We start from the raw sequence: 25,314 nt of genomic DNA on the forward strand, positions 1-25,314 counted from the left end.
TAAATCCTTTATCCCGATAGAAAATCTTTAAATAATTAATACCTTTGTCTTGTAATATTTCCAGTAATTTATATTTCTTTAAAACCTGAGTGTGTTATTGCTGTGCTTGGTATAACTAGCTCATGTGTGTATAAAGGATGTTCACTGAAGATTGATACAATTACCAAAATTGCATTTATTATTTATCTGTTCATCTTAGTGCTCACATCCACTTCAAAATACCCTCACTGGAGGTAATGCATGTATAGCAACTTCCCCCCCCCCATTCCATGTTCCATGAACTTTTGTTAGAAGTCATTCTTTTGACATGTTCTTTAAAATTGACTCCAGCTTCTTCAGGACTGTCAAATCAAAATCTACATAGTTGCTGAATTTACTGGGCTTTTTTATATGCCAAGAATTTGTTATTCGTGTCCTTGCTGGCACATTAACTAAATATTAATGTCTAAGCCAGCAGTTGGAGGAAATTTTGAAAGATACTAAGTGCATATGCCCTAAAAATTATTAGTTTTGTTATCTATTTGTTAAAAATTATTAATGCAGTTATTATATGGTAGATGTAATCGTTTCCTACTTGTCCATCAAAATTGCTTGAAAAACAAAAATTGAAGTGGGAGAGAATTCTGTTACCATTGTTCTTTGTATATCAATATGAGTGATATCAATACTATTTATTGGGTCTTTATTTAATTTATATAGAGTATAATTCACATTAGAAGTGTTTTTATTGTCTATAAACTACAAATTTATAACAATACAAATGCAATTTTATAATTTAAATGTATCACAACTTAAAATGGAGTATATACTTAGTAATTTTTTGCTTGCACCGACCAAGTGAAAAGGCTTCATTACTAAGCGAGAGAGTACACATAATAAAACATAAAATGGAAGCTGTCACAAGGCACAGATATTCAAGAGATAACATAGGATCAAGTCCAACCTCAGCAAATGTGGCTACCCTGAACAGACCTTCAATTACTGGAAACTACAGACATCACGCTGTTACAACACTGAATACCCTTCATCCAACGCCCCTCAACCTGACACTTCCAGTTTCGTAGGTGTGGCCCGCGTGTCTTTTTTTTACCCTATCTATCACATGGCGTGGCCAGAATCCTTCGTAGCTACAACATCTGCACCATTCAAACACTCAGAAGGAAACTGCAATCTCTATACCCTTCCCCACTTAAAACACTAATTTCCACCTCTGAAGCAGAGTGGGATTATTTACCACACAGCCTGCCAGGACTGTGGCGCAAGCTACATCAGCGAGGCCATCCATCGTTTGGAAGACCAGCTGAGGGACCACCACATCGCCATGACTAGAGCCGACATTGCTCATTTGGCACTAGCTGCAAACTGTTGACAGGAGGGACATGATATTACACCCAACAATGCTAAAATCATAGGCTTCTCTCACAATGTCAAGACCTGCTGGTGGTTAGAATCAGCACACATCAGTGCCACCAGAAGTACAATCAACGGGGACCTCGGCACCTGCATACATCCCATCTTTGAGCACCTCATAGTCCACGAGCTCGGGAGCCACCTACAACAGCAGTCACTTACCTCAACCTTCTCCCTCGTTACCCTTCACACATAATCATAAACCACCTCCCCCCTCCTCCTTCTCCGTGACCTCGCATACTTATGTACTTGAAGGTCAGTCAGCCACGCACACATAAAAGGCACTGCTTTCCAGTGCTCAATTAGTTGACAAAGACTAGATACATTAGCCGAAAGCTTCTATATTATGTTCTTTATTTGTGCTAAATTTAATATATGTTATCTCTTGAACATCCTTGCGTCAATTTCCATTTTGTGTTTTATTGTGTATAATCGCTCGCTTAGTAATAAAGTCCTTTCACTTGGTCGGTGCAATCAAGAAATTACTATGTATCCAACTCCCAACCTCAGGGTTCTTCAGTCATCAAAGTAATATGCTGCTGCAGTGTAACACTGAAATAGCGTACCATTATTATACTATACTTATTATTATCTCTTCATTTTATGTAACATTTTTAAATTAAACTGTGACTAAAATCAGACTAGAACAGCAAAGCAAAAAAGTCGAAGCAGAAAGAACTCTTTAGCTTAGGGAAGGACTGCAGACAGCAATTCTCTTATGAATCAGTGCTTTTGGAAGTGTTCTAATGCTTGTTTGTTTGGGGAGTCATTTATCATTCAATGATAAATGATGAAGAGGTGATGAAGAGGTTGAAGAAATGTACACTGAAATTGAGAGTCTTCTAGATGAGCAGAAAACCCACTACACTATTATTATGGGGGACTTCAAAGCTAAGGTTGGAAAAAGGCAAAACAGCGCAGAAAGAGGAACTATAGGAAATTTTGGAATTGGTGAAAGAAATAAAAGAGGTGAAAGACTTGTGGAATTTGCAGAATCTCAAGGAATGTCAGTAATGAACACTTTTTTCAAGAAAAGGGTGAACAGAAAGTGGACATGGAAGAGTCCAAATGGATTAACAACTAATGAAATCGACTTCATCCTCACTAACAGAAGATATATTGTGAATGATGTTACCGTCCTGAATAAGGTAAATGTTGGAAGTGATCACAGAATGGTAAGATGTACACTTGATATAGATGTAGGAAAGGAAAGGAAAAAACTGACTCGAGTAAATAATACAAAGGTCTTTGAAATAACAGAGGAGGAGAAAAAGCAGTATGTACTGGAACTTAAGAACAAGTTTGAGCTTCTGCAGACTGCTCAGGACCAAGATATGGATGAGGAATATTACAACTTTCTGAAAGTGATAAAGCCCAAGAAACCTATAGGGAAACAGAAATCCAAAGAAGAAAAAATTAGTCAAGAAACACTTGTCATGATGAACCAAAGACGACAAATGAAGAGCAAGAAAAACACTGACAGGGAGAAAATTGAGTATACTGAGTTATGCAAAGCCATTAGAAAGAGACTCAGAGAGGACATAAGAAGATTTAACACAAGAAAAGTAGAACAAGCATTAAGGGAAAACAAAGGATTTAAATCAGCAGCCATGAGCAGTAATACAGAAAGACAAATGATACTGAAACTGAAGAATAGCGTTGGTGTAATTATAAACAGCAGAGAAGGCATAATTCAAATAGCAGAAGACTACTATAGGGAATTATACAAGCAGCGAGGGAATGATACCAGCAGTGGGGAAGATGGATTGCAAAGTAGCAACACATACGACATACCCGATATTCTTCCTGATGAGGTAGAACATGCATTGAAGAAAATGAAGAATCGGAAAGCCCCAGGGGAAGATGAAGTTACTGTAGAGTTGTTAAAATTGGGAGGAAGAGACATAACACAAAAATTGGCAAGGCTCTTCACAAAGTGCATTAGAAAAGGTGTGATGCCTAAGCAGTGGAATAATGCAATCATAGTTTTGCTGCATAAGAAAGGAGATAAATCAGAAATTGGAAATTATAGACCAATTAGCTTGTTATCCCATATCTACAAGTTGTTCACAAGGGTCATTACTAACAGATTAGAAAGAATACTTGATGAGAATCAACCGAAAGAGCAAGCTGGCTTTAGGACAGGATTCTCAACTATGGATCACCTTCACGTAATATCACAGCTAATGGAGAAAGCAAATGAATATAAAACACCATTATGCCTGGCATTTGTGGATTATGAAAAGGCATTTGACTCCATACAGCATAAGGCAATGTTTCGGGCACTGGAAAGACAAGGCATAGATACTCCATATATTATGATTTTGAAGAAAATATATGAGAGTGCTACATCCTTTATTAGACTAGACAAAGACAGTAGGAAATTTAAAATCGAGAAAGGAGTTCGACAAGGAGACACAATATCTCCAAAGCTGTTTACTGCTGCCCTTGAGGAAGCTTTCAGAAGATTAGACTGGTCGCAGAAAGGAGTCAATGTGAACGGAGAGTACCTAAACCATTTACGATTTGCAGATGACATTGTGGTCATAAGCCACGATCCCAAAGAATTAGAGGAAAATCTTAATCAGTTATGCACAGTTAGTAAGGATTTTGGACTAAAGATGAATATGGCTAAAACAAAAGTAATGATGAACAAGTATGCCACGGAAAGGGAAATAATGATTGAAGGAGCAGTAATTGAAAAGGTGGAGTCATATACTTATCTGGGACAAGTTATTAGCTGTAATAATGATAAATGGATGGAAGTCAAGAGAAGAATAAATTTTGGATGGATAGCATTCAGGAAATATAGTCACATACTGAAGAGCAATATCCCAGTTTGTCTGAAACGTAAAATAATGAATCAATGTATACTCCCCACCATGACTTATGGAAGTGAAACTTGGGCACTCACCAAAAGAATGGAAGAGAAGCTAAGAACTACACAGCGAAGAATGGAACGAATTATATTGGGAATCAGACTGTTAGATAAGAAGAGAAACACATGGATTAGGCAGCAAACTCAAGTAAAGGACATTCTTATGAAAACTAAAGAACTAAAATGGTCTTGGCGGAGATGGATAGATGAAATTCATGAGTTTTTGAGTAGTAAATGGATGGCCAGTGCTCAAAACAGAAGGAACTGGAAAGTTGCTGGAGAGGCCTTCATCCTGCAGTGGATTGAAAATGGCTGATGATGATGATGATGATTATCATTCAAATAATAATGCACAAAGGCAAAGGAGATGCCCCTATTCATGTTTTTGATGCAAACATTGTGAATAGATTAAGTGCAAACTGAGTGTTCTGATGGACCTATGTGAGGCCTTGAATACAGTTGATGACCTTAAAGGAATTAAAACAAGGAACCCATCAAGAACTCAGTTTCCCAGCTCACTGCTAGGCCTACACTTGTGCATCAGTCAACACGACATCTTCAATGGGGGAGAATTGATTTGTCAATGATATGTAGGGATTTTGCTAGCAGGGAAAAGGAGGTGATTGTCCCTCTGTATAAGGTAATGGTCAGGCCACGCCTTGAGTACTGCGTACAGGTCTGGAGGCCTCATTTTAGGAAGGATGTATATTTGCTTGAGCGTGTGCAGAGAAGGACAACAAGATTGGTGAGGCGAATGAAGGGATCCCCTTGCCAAGAGAGGCTTAAATTCTGCAAATTGCAGTGGCTGGAGACTAGGCACCTGCATGATGATCTGATTGAGGTGTATAAGGCCTTGAATGGGTTGAGCACGCTGAATTCTGATGGGATCCTTCCACTTGTTCAGATTACGAACCTAAGGGGGCATAAATTCAAATTAAGAAAAGACAGATGTGTGGAAATTTGCCTTTAGTCAGCGGGTTGTTAATCGCTGGAACAAACTTCATCTGTCGTTGTGGAAGTTGATAAGTTAAATAAATTTAAGGCGGAACTGGACAGGCATTTGGTGTGAATGGTGTGATTTTTTTTTTTTTTTTTTTTTGGCTGATGCTGCATAAGCTCATACACTTGCTTTCTTGCATCACATGCCACTACTACTACTAGGACAGTGGTCCAGTTTGTTTTTAATAGCAGAATAGAATTTTATATTGTCAGCATAGATTAGTATTTTAGTTCCAAGAGGAAAAGTTATGTCATTATTGTAAATGTTAAATAAGAGAAGACTCAGAGAGGATCTTCTCTAATATGGGAGGCTCACTATCAATAATGGACATTCCATTCCATAGTAATATTAGTAAAATAATAAGAGGAGTTTACCTCAATATAATACGTAGAACACTTCCGCAAGTGTTCTATGTACTATATTGAGGTAAACTCCTCTTATTATTTTACTAATATTATTATCAACATAGAATACGTTGATAATAATATTAGTAATAATATTATTATCAAATATAATAATAATAATATTATCACTGCTGGCATCATATTGAGTATTACAGCTCTGATTCATACTATTCCATAGTAATGTAATTGAAAGCCAGAGAGAGAGAGACAACTGAATGTTTCACCTGTCTAACTCAGGCGCCTCCGTAGCCTGGTGGGAAGGAGCAGGAGTGCGTAGCACACGCTTCTTGATTAGACCAGGGTTGAAGCCCGTCACCACCAAATACGGAGGATGCGGAAAGGTCAGGGAATGACCACCGCATATCCCGGAGCAATATGACCTTCTTTGCTAATGCTCCTAAAAACCAAATAACAAACAAACAAACTGTCTAACTCAGTAGCAATGAACTGACTCAGGGAAGCCAGGTTAGTGGACACTGATCCACCGAGGTGAGACTATGTAATTCTGAAGCTTATGGAGGATTGATAAATTTGCAATTTTAGATCAAACAATAGTATCAAATGTTTTTTATAAGCTAATAAGAGGGTGTTCGATCTATAACACTGAACAACAAATTTTGAGTCATGTCATATTATGGACACGAAAGTAAGTTTACTTTATATATTTAGGGGTCCTAAACATGGAAATAGTGCTTAAAATGGCAGATTGGCTCTTGTTTTCAAAAAAGTTGTTTTTTTTTTATATTTAACAAGATATTTTTTATTTATATGGCAGTAAGATATAGCTATGACCATACTTGTATCGAACATGGAACCTTTTTGCCTTTTGCTTGTATTCATCTTCTGGAGCAGCTCTTTTCACCATCCAACAATAATCGGCTAACATGGCATGGCAGTACTCCATTTGCTTTTGTATCTTTGTTCCATCGCTGCAATGTCTTGATGGTGCATGGACCATGTTCATCGCTGACAGCACCACAGTTTGGCAGGAAGAAATCCAGGTGTGAGTGCAAGAAATGCATCTTCAATGCATGTTGCACCCCAGTTTTTCATAAGAAGTAATGACATCTTATACAAGCTGCCTGTATTTGCTGGCTTTAACATTTCCTAGAAAACCATTTGAAACATTTCGAAAGGCTTTCCAGCTGATTTCTCACTATCACTAAGGGCACATTTAAACGGTTAGTCTTTGAAAAGTTGCCTTATTTGTGGACCAATGAAAATGCCTGCCTTAATCTTCGATTAATTGTCGATTAATCATTTAAATTTATTAACCTTTTTAATTTTCATTGTAAATTAATTAAATTCTATTTAAACAGAAATCATGACCCAGGCTAGAGCAGCAAAGCAATGGGCACAAAGTAGCCAGAGTGCTGTAACTTTGGGAAAAAACCGAAGTTGTGATTCTCTCACACATCACAACCTAAAAAAATGTACCACTTCTGAAATTTGTTGTCCTTCCGGAATACACATGATCTAGCCAAGGAGGATCACTTTGTGTGGCTAGATGCGGAGAGTGTGAAGAAATTAGGCATCAACTCAGCATTCTCATCGGTGTCTGTGAGAGTCTAAAGTGTAGGATACATTTGCAACACTAGCATTGACAACTGTAAAGTGCTACACATGGGAAGCATTAACCCCAGAGTAACGTATCACCTCTGTGGTACTACACTGACAGTGGTAGAGAACGAAAAGGACCTGGGGGTAATTGTGCAGGCAAATATGAATTTTAAGAGCAGTGCAGACGGTCTGCAAGAGTAGCTCATGGTGTCTTGTCAATGATATACAGGAATTTTTCTAGCAGGGATAAGGAGGTGATTATTCCCTTGTATAAGGCAAAGGTCGGGCCACACCTTGAGTACTGTATATAGGTCTGGAGGCTTCATTTTAAGACGGATGTAGAGCTGTTGGAACAAGTACAGAGAAGGGCAACAAGATTAGTGAATCGAACAAAGGGTTGCTGTGACGAAGAAAATCTTAAGTTTTGCAAATTACAGTGTCTGGACACTAGGCACCTGCAAGGTCATCTGATTGAGGTGTATAAAGCCTTGAATGGTCTGAGCATGCTCAATGCTGATGGCATTCTTCCTCTTGCTCAGAATAATCACCTGAGAAGGCATAAATTCAAATTGAGGAAAGACAGATGTAGGATAGATGTTCGGAAGTTTGCCTTTAGCCAACGGGTAGTTGGTTGGTGGAGCAGACCCATCCTTTGTTGTAGAAGCTGAGCTGATAGCCAAAATAAATTTAAGGCTGAACTGGACAGGTATTTGGAATGAACAGAGGGGGTGAAATGGGAGCTTTTTTTTTTTTTTTTTTTTTTTTTGTTGTCTGATGCTGCTTTCTAGCATCTTCATCATCATCAGCCATTTTCAATCCACTGCAGGATCAAGGCCTCTCCAGCAACTTTCCAGTTCCTTCTGTTTTGAGCACTGGCCATCCATTTACTGCCCACAAACTCATGAATTTCATCTATCCATCTCCGCCTTTGTCTTCCAGGATTTCTTCTAGCTCCTCTTGGTTACCATTCTGTTATTTTTTTAGTCCATCTGTCATCATGTCTTCGAGCTATGTGTCCTGCCCAAAACCATTTTAGTTCTTTAGTTTTCATAAGAATGTCCTTTATTTGAGTTTGCTGCCTAATCCATGTGTTTCTCTTCTTATCTAACAGTCTGATTCCCAATATAATTTGTTCCATTCTTCGCTGTGTAGTTCTCAGCTTCTCTTCCATTCTCGCTGTGTAGTTCTCAGCTTCTCTTCCATTCTTTTGGTAAGTGCCAAAGTTTCACTTCCATAAGTCATGGTGGGGAGGATCCATTGGTTCATTATTTTACGTTTCAGACAAACTGGGATATTGCTCTTCAGTATACTATATTTCCTGAATTCTATCCGTCCAAAATTTATTCTTCTGTTGACTTCCAGCCATTTATCATTATTACAGCTAATAATTTGTCCCAGATAAGTATATGACTCCACCTTTTCAATTACTGCCCCTTCAATCATTATTTCCCTTTCTGTGGCATACTTGTTCATCATTACTTTTGTTTTAGCGATATTCATCTTTAGTCCTAAATGTTTACTAACTGTGCATAACTGATTAAGATTTTCCTCTAATTCTTTGGGATCGTCACTTATGACCACAATGTCATCTGCAAATCATAAATTGTTAAGTACTCTCCGTTCACATTGACTCCTATCTGCAACCAGTCTAATCTTCTGAAAGCTTCCTCTAGGGCAGCAGTAAATAGCTTCGGAGATATTGTGTCTCCTTGTCAAACTCCTTTCTCGATTTTAAATTTCCTACTGTCTTTGTCTGGTCTAATAAAGGAGGTAGCACTCTTATATATTTTCTTCAAAATCGTAATATGCGGGGTGTCCATGCCTTGTCTTTCTAGTGCCCGAAACATTGCCTTTTGCTGTATGGAGTCAAATGCCTTTTCATAATCCACAAATGCCAGGCATAATGGTGTTTTATATTCACTTGCTTTCTCCATTAGCTGTGATATTACGTGAGGGTGATCCATAGTTGAGAATCCTGTCCTAAAGCCAGCTTGCTCTTTCAGTTGATTCTCATCAAGTATTCTTTCTAATCTGTTAGTAATGACCCTTGTGAACAACTTGTAGATGTGGGACAACATGCTAATTGGTCTATAATTTCCAATTTCTGATTTATCTCCTTTCTTATGCAGAAAAACTATGATTGCATTATTCCACTGCTTAGGCGTCACACCTTTTCGAATGCATTTTGTGAAGAGCCTTGCCAGTTTTTGTGTTATATCTCTTGCTCCCAATTTTAACAACTCTACAGTAACATCATCTTCCCCCGGGGCTTCCTGATTCTTCATTTTCTTCAATGCATGTTCTACCTCATCACGAAGAATATCGGGTATGTCGTATGTGTTGCTACTTTGCAATCCATCTTCCTCACTGCTGGCATCATTCCCTCACTCCTTGTATGATTCTCTATAGTAGTCTTCTGCTATTTGAATTATGCCCTCTCTGCTGTTTATAAGTACACCATCGCTATTCTTCATTTTCAGTATAATTTGTCTTTCAGTATTACTTCTGAACCACTTCCTTTGTTTAAATCCTTTGTTTTCCCTTAATGCTTGTTCTACTTTTCTTGTGTTAAATCTTCTTATGTCCTCTCTGAGTCTCTTTCTAATGGCTTTGCATAACTCACTATACTCAATTTTCTCCCTGTCAGTGATTTTCTTGCTCTTCATTTGTCGTCTTCGGTTCATCATGACAAGTGTTTCTTGACTAATTTTTTCTTCTTTGTATTTCTTTTTCCCTGTAGGTTTCATGAGCTTTATCACTTCCAGAAAGTTGTAATATTCCTCGTCGACATCTTGCTCCTGAGCAGTCTGTAGAAGCTCAAACTTGTTCATAAGTTCCAGTACATACTGCTTTTTCTCCTCTTCTGTTATCTCAAAGACCTTTGTATTAATTACTCGAGTCAGTTTTTTCCTTTCCTACGTCTATATCAAGTGTACATCTTACCATTCTGTGATCACTTCCAACATTTACCTTATTCAGGACGGTAACATCATTCACAATATATCTTCTGTTAGTGAGGATGAAGTCAATTTCATTAGTTGTTAATCCATTTGGACTCTTTCATGTCTAAATGGATTAACTTTCTGTTCATCCTTTTCTTAAAAAAAGTGTTCATTACTGACAGTCCTTGAGATTCTGCAAATTCCACAAGTCTTTCACCTCTTTCATTTCTTTCACCAATTCCAAAATTTCCTATAGTTCCCCTTTCTGCGCTGTTTTGTCTTTTTCCAACCTTAGCATTGAAGTCCTCCATAGAATCTTCTAGCATCTTATGCCTCTGCTAATGCTAATTTGATTGGATACTACGATGTAGTCACAAAGGAACTGGATGCAAAAATAATTTTGATATCATATACTTGGATTTCAGGAAATCTTTTGATATGTTGCTCATGGAATACTATTGTACAAATTATTTTTTTTATGAAAACCCCAAACACGAGGTATTTGAACCTATAGTACTTATTACCATGCTTGGGTTCGAGGTTGAGAAGACAAAAGAAGATATTTGTTGACATTAGACTTGGACTTCTGTACACTGTAATTTTGAGGAAATATGTATGAAAGAAGGTTGTTCCAGAAAACGGCAGTTGAATGAATAAATGAGGAAGATGAAAAGTTGGTTCTGTGAGTTTGAAGTTGGACAGTAAATGGATGTTGGTTGGTGGCGGCATGTGTTCAGACTGTTTTGAAAGACACAGTAGGAATTATAGAAACCAATTCAGAAGAACCATGCCAATGGAAGTATCTGCAGAAAAGGTATGCAGCAGAAACAGTACTTCTATGACACTGCGAGTGGAGAGACTCTGTTAGAGATGTGTCATTAATTAACCTAACTGCCCTCTTCTGAATGGAATCTAGAAGCCTGAGAGAGGTTTTGGCCGCACCGCACCAGATATGCGAACAATATTCCATGGAAGGGCGGATTTGCGATTTGTGCAGGTGCACAACTTTTTGGAAGAAAAGTAATGCTGAGAGCAAAAGAGAAAAGCAAGTTTATTAGATGCAAAGGAAGTGATATTTATCATGTGCTTGTGCCAAAGTCAGGGTAATCCCCGAAATAGATATATCTTGCCTATAAATCGGAGGGTCACCAAAGATAAGCATAGAAGCAGAAGAATCCTTTTTGTGAGATATAAGAGAAGACTGAGTTTTAGAAGAATTGAAATCAACTAAGTTGTCTTTGCCTCTCTGGAGATCCCCATTTAAGGAATTGGTAGCGGATATTCGAGAAGTTGAAGCTGATTGAGCAGAGCAAAATTTCTCGAACTGCAAAATGGAATGCAATTTGCCATTATCAGCAAAACTATGGATAGGATTTCATGTCAATGGAAGAAGATCATTAATATACAAGAGGAAAAGAGTGGGAGAAAAAAACTGAACCTTGATGGACACCAGCGGCATTAGTGGAGAAGTCGGAAGGAAAAGACCCTTCCACCATCACCCTCAGTGAGCGATCAGAGAGAAAACTGGATAACCAATTACAAAAAACAGTTGGCAAACAATAAGATGAAAGCTTGTTTAGAAGACCTTTATGCCAAACACGATCGTAAGCCTTTCAGATGTCAAGAGCAACTGCTTGTGTTTCACTGAATGTTTCTATTGAATTTCTCTATAAATGGGTAACATAAGCCAGAATATCACCAGTGGATTGACACCGATTGGATCCATACTGTCGATTATTGATCAGATGGAAGGTTTCTAGGTAGTTTAAGAGTTGGCGGTTAATTGATTTCTCCATTTCTTTAGAAAGAGTAGAAGTAATTGCAATGAGACAATAATTGGATGGGTGAGATTTGTCACCCTTTTTAGAAACTGGCTGGATATGAGAAAATTTTCAAGCAGAAGGAAAAACATTCCTTTGGAATAAGAAAGTAAAAAAAAAAAAAGACAGCAAAGAAGAGGAGTAAGTTCAGGAGCACAGTTTTTGAGAACAAGTTGCAAAATACCATCAGGACCTGTAGCTTTATTAGCATCAAAATTCATCAAATACCTTCTGACATCCTTTTGACGGAAGGCCACTGGAGGCATTGAATGGAGCGGGATCATTAATACACGGATTGGAAGAAAAATGGGATGCTAGCAGATCAGCTTTATCCTTGGCTGAAGTAACAACAGAACTACCTGGTTTTGACAGAGGTGGGAGCAGAAGAGGCAAAAGTTGCTGGCAGCAATTTCAGCTCCCATTAGGGAAAGAAGCAAGTCTTCTTCTCTTAGCCTGTTCAAAATCTAGTTTGGACTGATTAATTACTGCTTTACAATTTTGCGAGCCTTGGTGTAAGCAGAAAATGAAACTGGATTATTGGAAATAAGGTATTACAATACGCAACGTACTTCTACTGAACATCCTTAGCAAAATGATTGGAAAACCAAGGTTTAGATAAAGGATGAGATTTTAAGGTGGAATAAAGGATTGCATTCCTACAAGATTAATTTCTTTGACATGATCTGAGCAAACATTGACATTAGAAGTTTTGAACCATTAATCGGACCAAGGAAAAGAAGAAAAGAAATCTTGCAGGTGATCCCATTTTGCATTCTTGTAATGCCAGACAACATGAGGTTGGGAATAGCCATGATATAAATGCTCCATTGGAGAAGAGACCGTCACCAAGTTGTGATCTGAGGTGGCTAAAGGACCACTCACTTCAACCGTGTACTTAGACTGGTTTTTTTGTGAGAAAAAAATTAAACTTAAAGTACAAGTAACAACCTTGTTGCCAAGTGGAAAAAGGTTGTAATTAACATTAGAGTTTACCGTAATGTTGTTGAATATGAGATCTAGGGTATGATTACAAGGGAAGTCTTTGACTTGTTAAGTTAGGAAGTGATGGCTCCTAATATCAGACAGGTGACTGAGGGCATTTTGGAGGTCATAAAATTTAGTTATATTATTGAGGTTAAAATCTCCTAATGTAATCATACACCAATGAGCCAAAACATTATATCCACCAGGTCATTGTGCAAATCAAAGCAACTGCAGGTGAACTACAGCGTAGGTTGGGACACAAAAAAAAAACCACCTGATACTGATCTCCGTTAATCATTGTTACTCTTGTTCCTCAGATGGGAAAGGCAGTAGACTTAAGTGAGTTTAACAAAGGCCAAATTGTAATGGCCAGACGACTGGGTCAGAGCATATCCGAAACAACACGGCTGGTGGGATGCTCACGGTCAGCCGTGGTTAGTACCAAAAGTGGTCCGAGGATGGAAAACTCATGAACTGCTGGCAAGGTGTTGGACGACCACGGCTCGAGGTGAGTGAAGGCTCTTCTGGGTGGTACGTGGCAACAGAAGCACGACTGTGGCACAACTCGCTGATAATTGGAATGTTGGTGATGGGAGTAATGTGCAACATGCGGTACATCAAACCCTGCTGAAAATGGAGCTGCTTAGCCGCAGGCCGCTCCGAGTGCCCATGCTAACCACAGTTCACCGGCAACAGCGCCTACAATGGGCACGCGAACATCGAAAGTGGACCTTAAGTGATTGGAAGAAGACTCTGGACCAATGAATCATGTTTCTTATTGCATCATTTGGCGTGTGCATCGTTTACCTGGGGAGCTGATGGTGCCTTGATGCACTGTGGGACACAAACAAGCCGGTGGCAGCAGTGTCATGCTTTGGGCGATGTTCTGCTGGGATATCCTGGATCCAGTCATCCATGTGCCAGGCACTCTGACATCTACTATCTACCTAAACATCATAGCTGACCAGGTACACCTTTTCATAGCAATGGTCTTCCCCTCTGGCGGTGCCATCTTTCAGCAAGATTATGCAGCATGCCACACCGTCCAGATTGTTCGAGACTGGTTCGCAGAACATGAGGAAAACTTCCAGGTATTGCCCTGACCCTCAAATTCCCCAGACATCAATCTCATTGAGCATCTGTGGTTTGTGTTGGAACAGCAACTCCGATCTGTGGCATCTCAACCAACATACAGGAGTTAAAGGATCTGCTGGTTACGTGTTGGTACCAGATACCACAAGACACATTTAGAAGTCTTGTAGCGTCCATGCCTCACCTTGTATGAGTTGGTTTGGCTGCACATGGAGGACCAACACCATATTAGGTAGGTGGTCATAATGTTTTGGCTCAGTGGTGTATTAGATATCAATTTATGAGTAGAGGCAATATTCAGTAAATGTTTTTTTCCAAAATATTTGATTTAAAGTGTCTAATAGGAGGAGGTAAGTATACTGAAACAAATAGAACATATTCTGTCTTCTTTTTCATTTTGATATGTATGCTTTCCAGATCATTGAAGAAACTGCATATAACAACTTATTTTTTGTTCCAGAAGCATGCAACCCCACTTTACCTTTCATTGCAGTCACAACCGAATATTTGATAGTTGTAGGGGGGGCACTATTCATAATAGTAGAATTTAACCATGTTTCTCTTAAAAAAAATACGTATCAATCTCTTGCAATAACAATACTCTAATTAGATTGGACAATTGTTTAGCTATATTTTATATAATGTATAATTATATTAGCTATATTATACAATTTAATAAACAGCACATGTAAATGAGAAGTGTGTATATTTCAAGATACAGATCTCAGTGATTTCTCAGTATCGTTAGGCAGTGCTTTTTTTATTAAGAATATGAGAACCTATTTACGTAGCTGTTTACACGTGTTAAGGTTTTCAGTTATATTACATGTTTTAAACTGTGTTCAGATTCCAGTGAAGTAACTGCTGCTTTCCCTTGAGTGATTTTATCCTCCCTAGAAGGTAATATTTTGCCACTGAATGTGGATGAAGTAGCCAGGATTTTTTTACTGTCTAAGTTACTTTGCATAATACCCACCAGAAGTATTATTATAATTTAAGGGAAATCCTATTTTATTAGCATTAGAGAACAGCATATTCTTTAATTGTAGCATAAGCTCATAATTAAGTTTAGATATATTTTAGGACAGATGGTTGTACAGAAATACGATTATTGTTTAACTGAGTAAGACTATTTGATTGGATCTCTCTTCTATCTATCAATTATAATTTTCATTTTCTCAGTTTGAAATATGTCCTGATTGATAAAAGTTTTACGAAAATCCTGGAAATCCTAATGTAATGATTTTATTTCGGACAGTAATTTGCTCATCAGATTTTATCAAATAGTAGGTAGAATGACACTCTCCTCTTGGATGTCTTCATTGTTTGATGATTTTTTGGGATTTGGTGCAACAGTCAAGGTGTGTGTAGTGAAGTTTGGCTATTGGTGATAATTTCTGGAACTGCTCTAAGTTTACACAAGATTCATATTAAGCTAATATGATGTGGCAAACAAGAAATATAAAACCCTATAAATATTAGAGAAAAATGGCTGCCTTCCTGGTAACACGTGCTGCAAATCGCTCCATGCATACTGATAGTTTTAATCAGTTTAAAATAGTGCCAACTTTTGGATTTGTGCCATACACGGGTTTTTAAGGAAGAGGAACTCAGTGGTGAGATCCGTTTTTCGTTTTTCTGGGCCATTCTCGTGCATTTCAACTCGTTCGTATCCAACGCTAGTAACAATGTGTCTGCCCACCTTGGCGGCATTGTTCTAGAATTGGAGAGTGTAGCAAACACCTATTTCTGTTGCTACCACGGCTGAACTGCACTATTGACTGGGAAGGGTGACAGTCATACAATCATAGCTGAAGGTCACTCTTTGCTTAAGCTTCCCTTTAGTGAGAGCTACTAAGTCGCACTCTATGCCTCTGGCAGTAATTTCCCTCCCACGACCACCTGCCTCTCACAGCATTCATCTCCCTACTACACTCAAATTAGAAAACAAAAACTTAAAAGACGTTACTGAATGTCGTGTGCCTCTGCGTTACGACGAATATAGTTTCTCTTGTGACAAGGAAGTCATTGGCGACACATTCGCAGTCTGCCGGGATACTGGATGTGAATGGCTGATTTTGCCCCCACGGTTTGGGAGAATTTAGAATTGTGCCACTTGATATAAATAATTTTGCAAGCTATAAATAATAATCACTGGTCTAACTTTATACTGTTATAATGACCATATGGGTGTCATCCCAGGACAAATAGCACGTGACATACTGTAAATCCTATTGGTGGTAGCTGTTCTTTTGTAGCACTTCTTAAGTTGATTCACCTACTAACTTGCAGTGGGTATCATCTGCCCTCATTTTCTGAGCTCCTTCTGTGAGACTGTCTCACCACTCATTCATCCACAGTGAACTCGCCAATTCGTATCCAACCCTGCCAGTGACCGGCAACCCTAAAATAGCAGAGCAACACAAAGAACATGAGGGAATCTCAAACTGAACCCCCCCCCCCATTAAGAAGAACAAAAAACCAATCGGTACCAAATTTGATCGGGAAACCAGGTCAAAATCTCAAAACAGAGGGACCATGGAAACCTCCCCCCTCCCAAACTGAGTACACAGACATAAGACAACCTGACCTCCCCTTGACTCCAACATGCCTGAGGGGACAGTTATCCAATAATCGCTACATCTCAAAGTAGCATTGGAGAACTTGCTCAAAGAGCCAACTAAGAGAGTTACAACACTTCTTAGAGCAGAAATCGTCACCCTATGGAATAAACTGGAATCGCTGCTTATCCAGACTCACCTGGAAAGCGAAAAGGCAACTGCAAAATTGGAAGCCTACACTGACTCTGGAGTAAAACAAATGTGACAGCGCTACTCCACATATGCCCAAGCGCCGAGGAAGCCACCACCGAACTTTATTCCCGAATCTCAGGAGCTGGGCTACCAGACAAATAATTCAGGTGCCAACTTACGGACTACACTGAAGAAAACGCTTCACCCAGACCTAACCTGGTGGTACTTAAACCCCTTACCAATGAAGGTCGCATGTTCAGTGAGGAGGTCAATGGCTCCTTGGCAGATGACTTAAAGAACACTAAAATCAAGTCAATTCACAAAATGCAAAATACAGGAGTAATCATAAAAACAGCCACAAAAGAGGATGCTGAACTGATTGTTAAGAACCCTAAAATACCATCTCTGGGACTCGTGGCCGAGGCCGCTAGACAAAAGGGCCCTTCTATACTGGTACTAGACGTGGACAAGGATCTCCCTCCAGAGGAATTGCAAAGCGAAATTTTCCACAGAAATTTGAAACAGGAACTCCCAGATGAAGAACCGACTTCTCACATAATCCCTAAATTCCAAACAAAAACCAGAGCTGGGCACACCATTAACTGGGTCTTTGAGCTATCATCCAAGGCTTGGAAGATCCTCTCCCAGCAAAAAGAATTTACACCAACTGGGGCAGCCACCAATTTAGGAAGCATGTATCCATCCCCAAGTGTTTCAGGTTCTGCCATTTTGGCCACACCACGCATATGTGCAGGCAAAATCTGCCCACTTGTGGCCACTGTGCCAAAATGGGGCATGAGTACGCTACATGACCCAAAAAGTCTCAACCTCACACATGTGCCAGCCAACCATTCACTCCGTGACAGCAGTTGCCCAGTTTATCTCAAAGCCAGAAGTGCTCAACAATCAAGAATAGAATATGGGGAGTAACAGACCAAACCTAAATAACCACACCGTGAAAATAGCACAACATAACACTCAGAGATCCAAGGCTGTTGCTGCACAACTGGTCAAAAAGGCATATGAAGAGAACTTAGATGTGCTGCTTCTTCACGAGCCATACACTCATAACAAGGAGGTAAAAAGCTACCCCTTGAGATTTAAAGTGGTCCTGGTTGATGGTGACACACCCTGGATTGCGATCGTCGTTTGCAATCACGAACTGACTGTCACCAAAATCACTGATCTGTGTACTAGCTGGGCTGTGTGCGCCCATGTAATTTCACCACTGGGGCAATTCTACTTAGTTTCGATATACTGTCGACCAGGGGAAGATATTCTTCCTGCCATATCTACAGACCATCCAGCTATAAATGCCAAATGCAAAACTCATTATAGGGGCTGATGTTAACTGCAGGTCCCCAGCCTGGCACAGCCAACCCAAAATCACAGAGGAAATATAAATGGCCAACGTCTTGAGGACTACTTGTCTAACAGCAACCTGGTCATTCTAAACAAACCTAACTGCCTGCCAACTTTCTCCAGTACCCTGTGGGAAGCTACCATAGATGTCACCTTAACCTCAAGCTCCATTGCTCAGCATCTTGCTTCTTGGCCAGCCCATGAGACTGGACCACCTCTGACCGCACCTTCCAACTATACCATTCACTAGTCACTCAACCAACCAACCGAACTCAACAAAGAAGATATGCCCTGAATGAGGCTGACTGGAACCTTTTTAAGGAGGAATTGACCAGTGCAGCCAGCCGCTTGAATCCTAGTGGCCTCAGCCCAGACCAGCATCAACGCGCAATTACACAGCTCGTCACTAATGCTGCAAACAAGGCTATCAAAAAGAAGAGATTCACACCTGGTGCTGTCCCCTAGTGGTCACCAGAACTCCAGGCTCTTAGATGCGAAGTCATTTACCGACGAAAACGCTATCAACGTGCAAGAAGAACATGGCCTCCAGAAGAAAAAAAAAAAAAAGTAAAGTGCAGCCATTATCAACCCACTGCAGGGTGGAAGCCTCCTTAACAATTAATGCTGAGGGAAATGGACCATAATCTGCCACGCTGGTCCAGTGCGGGTTGGCAGATCGACCGTATTCAGCAGTCAGGGGCTTGAACCCCGGTCTACTCAAAGAGCGTGTGCTACTGCACTCCCGCTCCTGCCCACTCGGCTACGGAGGCCCTCCAGAAGAAACAGAGGCTTTACTGCAGCAATATCGAGTGACCAGGAAGCAGTACACCACAACAATAAAACAGCGCAAAAGCTGCTCATGGGAAGCCCTGGTAAGCACTGAAGGGAACACTGATCCCTAGGGGGTTGTGTACAAAGTGACCACTAACAAGCTCCCCAGAGGCGAGGTCGTATTAACCACAAAATTACCGAACGGATTCTACACCAGATTGTGGCAAGACACTATCAATAATATTCTAGACGCTACATTCCAGCAGCCTGCTGACCCACACACACACACAACGGAACAGCTACAGCTCTGCACGGAAAATGAAACATATCGCACAACTGCAATTGAAGAACCCTTCACCCCAACCGAGCTCAACTTAGCTGCATCTAGAAGCAGAAACAAGAAGGCTCCGGGCAGATGCTCAATCCAGAAATCGTCCAGAAAGCCATTGAACTTATTTCCACTACCATACTCAACCTGTTAAACCACTGTCTCCACCAAGGATTCTTCCCCACACAGTGGAGGACTGCAACCATTAGACTTATATTGAAGAATGCTGCCGGTCTTCAGCAAACTTCTCGAACGGATGATCTCCCATAGAATAGAAGCCCACTACAGTGATGCTGGTCTCTCGTCACCTAACCAGTACAGTTTCCGGAAAGGACGCTCCACGGTAGATGCACTTGAAACAATCATCGAAGCTGCTACCAACTGCAACTCCAAATACTTTCTACTAATCTCCTTCGACTTTGCTGGTGCCTTCTATTCCCTCTGGTGGCCCAGCGTCCTGGGCAGGCTCCGGAGGGCGCAAGTCCCAGAAAACCCCGGGGGCTCACATCTGGTGAGTATGGGCTTGGCAAACCCAGGGTCCTGAGCTGGATATCATCATTCTTCTCTTTCTTGGTGATTCCTTTATACCCCCCTCTCTCTCTCTCAGGGGGTAACTCGGGGAATTTTTTTTTTTTTTGGCTGGTGCAGCATAAGCCTCAGGCTTCCTTGTACCATATGGCTAATAATAATAATAATAATAATAACTTATATAGATTCATCAAGACCTATCTCCAGGACCGGCGAGTTGTCGTGTCCACTCCCTACTGCAGTGTCTCCAGACTAGTCTTCAGGGGATGCCCTCAGTGATCTGTCCTGGGGCTTCTCCTCTGGAATCTGATGCTGGATGATTTCTTGAACACCAAACTCAACAATGTACAGACCCAGTCCTATGCAGATGACCTGGTCTGGTCATGCTCTTTTCTGCCAATAACAGAGCCCAACTAGAAGCAACTGCCAACCAGGCCATCTCCACCCTTCAAGCTTGGGTAGAGCATAACAACCTAAAGATCTCCCCAGAGAAAACCAATTCGATCCTACTAAAAGGTACCCTTGATTTGAGAAGATCACCCCAAATCAAGGTCAGTGGTGTTACAGTAAAACTAAAAACAGAGCTTAAATATCTAGGTTTAATCTTAGACAAAAACCTTTCCTTCACTCCTCATCCTGACCAACTCAGGATGCTGCCCAAGTCTCAAGAGTTGCCCGGAAGGAATGGGGCTTAAAGAAGAGAACGCTGTCCCTCTTCTATAAGGCAGTTTTCATCCTGGTTATCACCTATGCCTCTGGAGTCTGCTACAAGAAGGCCAATACAGTAGTAAACAGATCGCACCTAGGAACTATCCAGCGCTCTCTTCTCCTTCTGTCCTCACATGCCTGTCGCACTGTCAGCACCCATGTGCTCCAGGTCCTCACTGGACCTGGAGATTGTTCGCCATGGATTGCTCTATCAAATAGCCAAAGGAAGAGCACTTACCTGTGTAGGTTTCACCACTGACCCAGCAAATAATAGAAACGCTGAAAAGAAGAGACTTAATGAACATCTAACAGACACCTGGCAAGAAAGATGGCAGACATCAACTAAAGACACTATCACCAAAAGATTCCTCCCAGATGTCAGGGCCTCCTACCCCCTCACACCTGTCTGGTTTTCACCGGCACTCTATGCTACCTATCTCCTCATTGGACATGGCTCCTTCCATAAAAAAACGACACGACTCCAGAATTTCAGACTCACCCCACTGCCACTGTGGAGAGGATCAGACGTGGGAGCACCTTGCCCACAGCTGTGAAATCTATGAGGACTTTAGGAGGATCCTAATAACAAAACTACGCTTCAACTACCAAAATCAAGAACACCTCACCCTACAGAATGAAGAAACTTACCCAGCCCTGACTCAATTTGCAATGGACCTATTTACCAGGCAGAAAGCGCTACCACCACCACCTTATTATCCGAATCAATAGGTCATAACAACCATGACTGCCAATTGTTGCTGCACATCATTGAGCCATGGATGCTAATGCCTTGGACCAACATACCATCCAGATTACAGAACCCAACTTGATCCCTCACATGTCGAGTAATCCCCACTTGGTTGGGACAATACTAGCAGTGCAATCAAAGACAGGGTCCACACATACCTTGACAAATTCCTTATCATTGATTCCTGGACCAACTTCTCCCGACCAGACATGACACATCTCATCAAGAAGAGACCTACATCGATCCCTGAACTTGACCATCATATCTTGGACTCCCGGTTTTGACCACTCCACTATTCGTTATCATGGACTACTGGACCAGCCTTCAGTCTGGATGCGACACAGACTCACCAAATGGAGTCCCAATGATGACACCTGGACTAGACCTTCCTGAACATGACCCATCCACCATAGCAGCACTCACACTGCTGATTTCCACCAAGTTGTCGGCTCCAACTGACTGGCCATGCTAGCTGTACCTATCCTGCACTTGCGGAGTATCGCTCGCTCGCTCGCTCTCTCTCTCTCTCTCTCTTTTTTTTTTTTTTTTTCCCCTTCAGCTTCTTTCTTCTGTTTCCTACCATCTATCCTTTTACCCCACCCCCTATATTTCTCTTACACAATGATTTTTTTTTTTTTTTTTTTTTGGTGTGGGGAGGTGATTTTTCATCCACCTGCCACCCCACTCTTCTGCCTTACATTTTTTTTCTTTTTATATATATATATATGTGATGTGTGTATATATATATATATGCCCCACAGGTCTAAATCTAAATACATCAAAATTATTGCCTGACCTGTTTGGCCCTAGAACAAGTTATCAGTGAACAACCCTACGCTGTGTTAAAATTACAACCGTTGCTCAAGAAACAGCGATCATCTCATTCTCAAATCTGGTCCTAGCCACTGAAATCCCAGGAAAGTACACCTTACACCGTATAAATATTATGCAAATCGAGCAAGAAACCGAATTTTCCATCTAAACTTAGTGTGATACACAAAGAAACACAATCATTTGGGGAAACCTGAGGTTTAGGGTAAAGTGGTTAACCAAAACATCCATAAAACATTCAAATAAAGCAAATCAAATCAGATATAATACAAAGGTAAAATGAGATGTAGTATTAGGTTCTGCAAATGGCTCCCCTCAAGATGCATACAGGTGCTGAAGCAGGATCTGGGGAAGGCATTGAAGTAACTATTGTGAGAGGGTGCAGTCATCCATTTAGAACGTGTTGTATAGTTGCTATTCAACTGTTCTTCGTGGGTACAGTACTGATCATCCTGTTTGGCTGTGAATTGCATATGTATGATCAGAGATTTTTTTATAAGATTATTGTTATTTCTCACTGCTTAAATACCCTGATGACTGTTCCAGTATTGTGTGATACATTAGCTGTGACAAGGTCAGGTTTGATATAATGATGCTTTCATTTATATTCCCAATGGTTTGATATGCTCAATGAACTCTTTTAATTGTAACTGAATATATATACCATCCTCCCATGGAGTCTTACCTCCTCTAACCTCAGTAATATATTCTGACAAATTCTTCTTTGAGATTATTATATTACTTATTGTACAGCAGTCTGACTCTAACATTTTCCAAAGGTTTCAGCTTGATTTTGACTCTACTTCTACTGAGCTTTCTATGGACATTTCAGTGCAACAAATTAAGGGACTTTTTTTTAATAGGAAAGCCATGACCAACGATGTGGGCATCAAGAATGATGACTCTGTCCCCACAGTGATAAATGAGGTCAGGTTTACGAAGGCCTTCAAAGGTGTTAAAGTGAGTTCCTTGAGAACAGTCCTCCCACATTGATGCAACCGATTGGCAGTGATGTTAACAATGGCATCATGGCATGTGATTCTGATGCTGTGATCGTGATGGCAGTGCTGGGAAACATGGGCCAAAGATTCAACGGCAAGGCAACCAGTCCAGAAACTGCTGGGGCTTAAGTGACCCACAGGAAGTTCTTCACAGCGTGAGAAGTGCTATTTCTTCGCATTTATATAAATTCGAGAAACTTATGTCCAGAAAGAAGACAAGCACCATCACTAACCCATCGGTGTTGGGAGCGAATTTTCTTGTAACTGAGAAAGGATTGACCATCGATAGCACCATGAAGCAGGCTAGACCAGCGAATTTTAAAGATTGAGACTGAAGAAACCACGTTGGAACTATTTCAGAGGTAGTACAAGCAAATTCCTTTAATAGTGGGGACTTTACACAACAGTCAAATCACAGGCAATGGGGATTTTCTGAAGGCAATTAAGTTGGTCTCTTGATAACAGTAATCGACCAACAAAACAAAATGAAGACACGCCAAGTCCACCATTGAGAATGTTGGCATGGAAGTATGAGACCAGAACATTGTGGGGAAGCTGCAACCAAAGATGTAAGGCAGCACAAACTTGATTATCAAGGTGATTAATCAACCCAGCAGTAGTTCTCCCTAAGACAAGGTAATGGTAGAAACGAGGGAGGAGAAAAGTCTTTAAAAATAAACAGACACCGTTGGGGCTTTGATGGAACCTTACATAGATGATTCAAGTAAGAATGGAGATTGCAACCCACGGATCACTGGCCCTTGGGAGAAAGTTCAACACTCAAATACTTTCAGAAAGAAAAGACAACGAAAGTCCAAGACTTTGAGCGATTGATACTAAGACCTCGAGCACTGAAGAAAGAATTAGACTTATCCAGAAGCTGAGTTAAGCCGGTAGAAGTGGAAGCGACTAAGATGAGATCGTCTGCAAAAGCAAGACCATTAACTTGACATCCCTGAATTTTGAACCCGTTAAAGGAAGGCAACTTCTGTAGCAAACCATCTAGAATGGCATAGAAAAGAAAAGGAGAAAAATGGATCACCCTGATGGACCAAGACGATGTTGGGCAGCAGCAACTGAAGCAGCAGGGTGACTGCGAGGATGACGGAAAGCCGGGTCAAGATTGGCAAAGGAAGTCCAGATTCTCGGAAGACAAAGCAGTCAGTAGCAAAAGAGGAACAGCTTGCATTGAAAGGGTAGAAGTGCCCAAAGAAGAAAAGGGATCAGAAGAGGGAAGACCAGAGACAGCATCAGAAGACAGACATCATTGGAAGACACAACCGAACCAGAGAATTGCATAAGAAAAATGGAATAAGACTTCATTTTTCAACGACTCATAATAGCTTCGTAATATGATGCAAAAACAACTGGTGCAGGCGTGGATTTATATCAGATGGATTATGACCTTGGAGTTTGAGCTCAGCATTAGCTAGATAGTGGAGTTCCTCCTCAGACTGAGGAGCCTTGGTACAGGTAATATTGATCCTATGATTAGCCTCTTCAGAATGGAGACAATGAAGGTGGACACCACAACCAGTTTTGGTTGTAAAAGCTCTATGACAGATTTCACAAATCCAATGTCCAGATGAAGAAACATACGAGGATAAGACAACAACCTCACCAGAGGAAGCCAAACCAGATGGGGGGGATAATTCCATGTAGGAGACACAGAATCAACCTCAAATAACTTTGAACATTGAAAACAGAAATCCAGGAATACTCATCAGGGGTGGTAGTCCTGAAGAGCTCAAAGCATGTACTACATTTTCTGAGCCAAACCCTACCCCCGAACCCACATCTCGAAGAGGTAGGGTACTCTGCACATGTGGCCAATGCCAGTAGCAACTTCATGGGCCAAAGAAATTTTTATCATACTCTTCAGATTCCTTTAGCCTGTAACACACCTCAAATATCATCTTCCCTTTACCATAAGTCATTTCACATCATGCTGACTCAATATCCATGTTATTCTGATCTGAGTCAGGGAATAATTTTGTCACCTTCAGGCAATTTTTGATGAGGAGCATTACCCCCCCCCCCCCCCCCCGCCCCTCTATTCCTCCTGATCTTTACCGAGCACATGCATTATTGATGGGATTCTTTTACTTGCTCAGATTACGAACCTAAGGAGGCATAAATTCAAATTGAGGAAAGACAGTTGTAGAATAGATGTGTGGAAATTGTCCTTTACCCA

The 25,314-nt window shown here is 40.6% G+C and overlaps 1 protein-coding gene across 7 annotated transcripts in view; it reads left to right on the forward strand.

The window, feature by feature from the left end:
• LOC150088264 (ralBP1-associated Eps domain-containing protein 1-like) overlaps positions 1-25,314 on the forward strand; it is a 791,977-nt gene that overhangs the window by 256,155 nt on the left and 510,508 nt on the right. The window lies entirely within an intron of this gene.

Source organism: Mastigoproctus giganteus, chromosome 3 (assembly GCF_048544385.1).
Source record: "Mastigoproctus giganteus isolate SK-2022 chromosome 3, ASM4854438v1, whole genome shotgun sequence".
Lineage (NCBI taxonomy): Eukaryota > Metazoa > Arthropoda > Arachnida > Uropygi > Thelyphonidae > Mastigoproctus > Mastigoproctus giganteus.